A 6,000-nucleotide genomic window follows, 5' to 3' on the forward strand; every position below is an offset into this window, starting at 1 on the left:
TTTTCTCAACCTTAGCCTTATAAAAAATGACAGAAATAATTCAGTGCCAGAGTTTGAAAAAGCACTCGTTCAGTTCCCCAGAAAATAAAATTCTTAAAACATATACATAGGAATCAATAATAAAAATAAGTATCTATGACAAACCAAGGAGGTAAACAAAAAAGGAACTTAACATACATAAAATGTGACACATCATAAAATAAAGATATGTAACCTTCGATGTGTGCAGATCCCATGTGCTTCTGTAAAATATTGTCTTTATAAAGTAAACACTTCTCCACATGTCATTCCCATAGGCTACAAACAATGACAGACTGGATGGAAAAGAAAAGTGTTCCTATTCTCAGCGTCGTTTTGGTTGTCTGTTTTTGTTTAATGTATTTTGGAATGAGATAGAGAGAAGCTCTGGAGCTGCAGAATCAGCCTAACTAGACAGGTGAGACTGCAGGGGGGATGTAGACATCCTACACAGTAGGGAAGGTGCTGGCAGTCATCTAGAGCCAGGAAATGATGAGAGACTGCAAGAAAGTAAAACAAGCTGGTTTCTGAAGGTGGCTCAGAGGCTATTAAAGTATACAGATTTCCACTCTGGAATCATTTCTCGTTTGCTTTAAAAACATCCGTATTACACCTCATATTGTGTTAGATATCTCCACCATACACAGGGCAGGTGATAGAAAAATTGTTCAAATGTAGATTGGAGTATTTGCAAACACTGACGGAAAGTTACACGCTGTAGGGACTCTAGGTTGGGGCATTCTTACACAAGAGAAGAAACCCACGTTCTTTACACTCTGTATTCAAAACAGTTATATTTGGAGCAAAGCTTGCTTATTAATGTACCTAATTAAATTAAACTGAGCCAGTAACGCTGTTGAAGCCCTAAGAGCTGACTTTGGACTCAAGACCTATAAGTAGATAGTTTATTATTCCTTAAGCAACTGTCTTTGCCTAAGTATAGACATGAGTGATCTATTGTAAAACTGTCTGTCCCTAGTCATGTGGACTAATGTGATGTCTGCTGCTGCTCAGTTTCTTACAATTGAAGCTGAGTATGTTCATACTGAAGTCACATTTTCCCAGGTTTCTCCAATTTAGCCTATAAACAGACCCCTTCAAGCAACATCTAGAAATAAAATGGACATTTTAGGGGGCTTTGGTTTCAAAAAGAAAATAAAAACAATTACCTAGCTATCTAAATTTTTGTAAATGATTTTAAAATCCTTTAAAGAAAATAATGGGAATGTTCAGAGGAACTACGACAAGTAGGATTTGTAACTGATTAGATCTGTTGGTTAAGTCCAAACATGCGATGAAGAATAGAGAAACATTCAGAAAATGAATAGGTCATTTTGTGTGCAGATCCAACCCAGAGCAAAACCATAGCTCTCACCAGTCAATTCACACAGAACAGGTGAGCTGGATGGCCCCAGCACACCCAAGGAAAACAAGTTGGGAGCCTGCTCTGTACATAGTTTCACAGGAGGAGGCACAGGGCAGCCCAGGCATGCTCCTCCTAAGCTCCTGCGCACACCAGCAGTGAATGAGCTGAGAAGGAAACTTAAAAAGACTCATCTTGCAGCCATGGCCCTACTTTTCCTCCACTTCACTGCCTTTTCCTCCCACAATCTGATAATGGGAGAGGGGGTGATGACTCAGGACGCTTCCACGTATGTCAGGGACTTAGTAACACCAGAGTCACACAAAAGTGAACGATGCCTTCCCCAGCAGAGGCCCATGAGTCACACGGGAGCTTCACAGAACTCAGCTTAGATTTCTCTTGGGCTTTACATGGTTAACTTCAAGGAAACTTGAAAAGTCCATGTTCCCATGACAGGAGACAAAGATTATATCGAGGCATTCCCTGAACACAAGAAGTGATCTTCCTCTTAAAACCTTAGGGAAAAGCAAACCATGGCAGGAATCACCCAACACTGTATTCTAAGAGGTCTCTCAATCTATAAAATGCCGTTAAACAAAAGAGTCAAAATGCTCTCAAATCAGCAGTTCTAGTACCCAAAAGAGATGGAAATCTCAGTCATGTGGACTAGGTTTCTCCAGGGGTAACTTATCTTCTGATGGGACATCGAATTCAGACTTCTATGATGTTGACTTCTTGATGAATCCCAACTTTCGTCTTCCTCTCTCCCCACCCTCAAGCTATGAATGGAAACATCCAAAGACACAAATGTTCTTCATTTTCACTCATGGGAAAGTTGTGAGAGCCATATATCAAAAGAAGGTCAGAGCCTTAAAAGAAAATTGACACTCAGACCAACTGCCTAATTTTTTTCAGCAGTTCTACAGAATCCTAGAGTGGCAAAGTGGCTACTCAGATGCATTCAGCAAGTTAAAAACTCAACTGGGGGTCAGGCATGGTGGCTCACGCCTGTAATCCCAGCACTTTGGGAGGCCAAGGTGGATGGATCGTGAGGTCAGGAGTTCAAGACCAGCCTGGCCAAGATGGTGAAACCCCATCTCTACTAAAAATACAAAAATTAACTGGACATCGTGGCCACCTGTAATCCCAGCTACTTGGGAGACTGAGGCAGAGAATCACTTGAATCCAGGAGGCGGAGGTTGCAATGAGCCAAGACCACGCCTCTGCACTCCAGCCTAGGCAAGAGAGCAAGACTCCATAAGACAAAACAAAACAAAACAAAACTGGGGAGACATAAGCCAAGGGCCCAAGACCCTGTAGATTTTATTTTCCATTACTACCATTCCTTGTATAATAATAATAAAATATCACCACTAGTTTCAAGACTTTGGCATTCAAATTAACTTTAGCTCATAGCTTAAATTTAACAGAAATGTTCATAGTGATAGTTCAGAGATATGGCAGAAAATCTTTCTTCAAATATCTCTTCTATGCTATTTTATGTCTTGAAGTCTTGAATAATTATAATAGAAAAGCAATCAAGAAACCTGGGCTCCCTGGCTGAGCTTTTCTGGTGCACACATGGCAGTGCAGTGCTTTCAGGTATGTCTAAGGTTAGCATTTCCTCACTTTCTTAAAGGCCAGCCTGAGGTGATGCCTAATGCACTGGAATTGTGGTCATAAATTTAGTTCACTTTTGTAGCCAACAGTAAGAATTGTGACTGCCTGGACCACTGTTTCCCTCAGCAAGAGCAGCTGAGATGCGGAGTGGGCCCTAGCCAGCCACCCCGGCTCTCATGATTGATCCAAAGACAGTTGCATAATCAAAATGGATTTGATCAGAGTTTCTCTCCCAGTAATTTAAAATGTGGAATAAAAAGACCCAGAGACTGAGAACACTGGGGATGAAATTCATTAATGGCAGCACGCAAGAGGCAATAGCCCTTCAGTTCCCTTGCTTGGCGGAGATATTCCATGCTGTGAGACAGTTAACTATCCGGGGGGGAAAGAAATAAAATCGCCTCTCTTATCACACCCCAAAATCAACTACAGATGGATTAAAACATTCAATGTAAAGGAAGCAAAACAAACTACAAAAGCACTGGGGAGAAAAACAAAAAACCCTAACAAACTCAACTTTAAAAAATGTAAAACTGCGGCCGGGGAGAAAAACAAAACACCCTAACAAACTCAACTTTAAAAAATGTAAAACTGCGGCCGGACACGGTGGCTCAAGCCTGTAATCCCAGCACTTTGGGAGGCCGAGACGGGCGGATCACGAGGTCAGGAGATCGAGACCATCCTGGCTAACTCGGTGAAACCCCCGTCTCTACTAAAAAATACAAAAAACTAGCCGGGCGAGGTGGCGGGCGCCTGTAATTCCAGCTACTCAAGAGGCTGAGGCAGGAGAATGGCATAAACCCGGGACGCGGAGCTTGCAGTGAGCTGAGATCCGGCCACTGCACTCCAGCCTGAGCGACAGAGCGAGACTCCGTCTCAAAAAAAAAAAAATGTAAAACTTCTGTGCTACAAAAGATAGTCCTAACACATTACAGTGTGACAGAATGGATAGGAAGCGTCGCTCTACATACATCTGATAAAGATCAATACACAATCATACAATAGCCTCAAACCCATAATCATGTATACACTGGAAATAGTCAAAGGGAATGCATTGGCCATTTTCAGAGCATGGATTATAATCATTCCCATAAGAGTGAGTCCTGGTGACTTTACGGATGAGGGGGTAGGATGCGCAAGGAAAATGGAGCAGGGAAGACGGGATTTGGGAGAGCAAATCAGCCTCTGCTGTAGTCTGGGCAAGATGGCTTGGCAAAAGGAAAGATAAAGTCATGTGGACACATTGCAGGAGTGTCTTAGAGGATAACCAACAGGATGGACAGGTATTTGAGGGTGGAGGTAAAAGAAGGCGTTATCAAGGACAATGACCATTTCAGCTCTGGGGAAGATAAAGGCAGCCTTTACTGAGAAGCACATCATGGGGCAGGAAGGAGTTTGGGCTTTGGGTATTGCCGTCATTTATTTTTAAATACTTAAGCAGAGACAGCACAATCAATACATGTATAAAGATTAGTTTTTGTCTGTGTATCCTTGGGGTGTTGGCTAATATTTGAATGATTCCAACCTAGAATATACACTTCACAAACCACACTGGAACATCTACAAACTCTTTAACTTGTCTTACTTAGGGTCAGCACCAGAGTTTGTGTATTAAAATAACAGATGCTAGAAGTCACCTTTCACCAGTGAAATGAAAGCCATTCGAGACACGAACTGGACAGACGTGCTGCATGGACCCCCCTTTGTTGCATGAACAGGGTATAAAAACCTGACAACTACAGGAGGCTTAGAGCTCCTTGCGGGCCTATGTCTGCCACTCAGAAATTTCACACACGTAGTCCTGATAAGCAGATTCACTAAGACCTGCTGCTGATACTGCTGCTTCTCTCCCAAGTAAACCTTTCAGGCAAGGACCTCATCAAAGAGCCTAAAAGAATGTAGAGAGGCTGAGTGTCGTCGAGAGCAGGCTGGATCACCCTTTATGCCTTGCTGCTGGTGGTGTTTCTAGACATGGCAGAATTCAGTGTGATTCTTGCTTCCCTGGTGACATGCCACATGGTAGCTAGGTTGTAGAAAGAAACACGTTAGCCATCATCTACTTCTAACTGTCAGAAGCTACCAAATTTTCTGATAAAAAAGTAACAGAAAAAAAGTGAGAAAAACCAAAGAGCATTACATTTGAGGTGCTCTGTAGACTTTCATGTGGCAGTTACAAACAGGCAGTTGGACATATAGGTCTAAAGTTTAAGAATATATAATTTGGGGCCCTAAAAATATAGTTCATATTTAAAGCAATAGGATTGGTGAGTTCACCAGGTAAACAACTACAGAGAAAAAGAAAGAATGTGAGCGAGATTTGAAGGTCCCCAATATTTAAAAATAGTGTAGAAGAAAGAAGAATTTTTAAAGGGCCAATGGAAGGAGGCAGAGAATTAGCAAAAACCCAGGAGAAGAGAATGTTATGGAAGCCAAAACAAGAGAAACGTTCAGGAAGAAAAGATGTGGCGAGCTGTGCCACCCACTACCTTTGGTTTTGTATAAAACTTGGATTTGGAGGGGAGAACCTGTTCCGCAACCCCATAGTGTGTCTGATACCAGGTCTGCTGATCTGTGAGCCCACCAGCTGTCTTACACAGCCCATTACATGCTAGGTGGTCTGTAAATTATAATGGAGCTACAGCAATACTTTGCAGTCGTAGAAACAGACTTTCAAATAAATAGCCTTCATTCTATGCACGAAAATGCTCTGAAATAGGCAACACTTAACTCATTTGTTTATTATCTGTGTGAACAAATCAGGCTAGAGTGTTCACAGAGATCAAGCTTCTCACATCACAAAGAAAAGACAAAATAGGTTGAACAACATGTCATGACTTGAAAATAGCTCCAAAATAGTTGGAAAAAAACAAGATGTGAGTATGGTACATCAGTCACATTTAAAAAAAACACACACACAAGTTGGCCGGGCGCGGTGGCTCAAGCCTGTAATCCCAGCACTTTGGAAGGCCGAGGCGGGCAGATCACGAGATCAGGAGATC

The sequence above is a fragment of the Piliocolobus tephrosceles genome, chromosome 18 (assembly GCF_002776525.5).
Source record: "Piliocolobus tephrosceles isolate RC106 chromosome 18, ASM277652v3, whole genome shotgun sequence".
NCBI classification, from domain to species: domain Eukaryota; kingdom Metazoa; phylum Chordata; class Mammalia; order Primates; family Cercopithecidae; genus Piliocolobus; species Piliocolobus tephrosceles.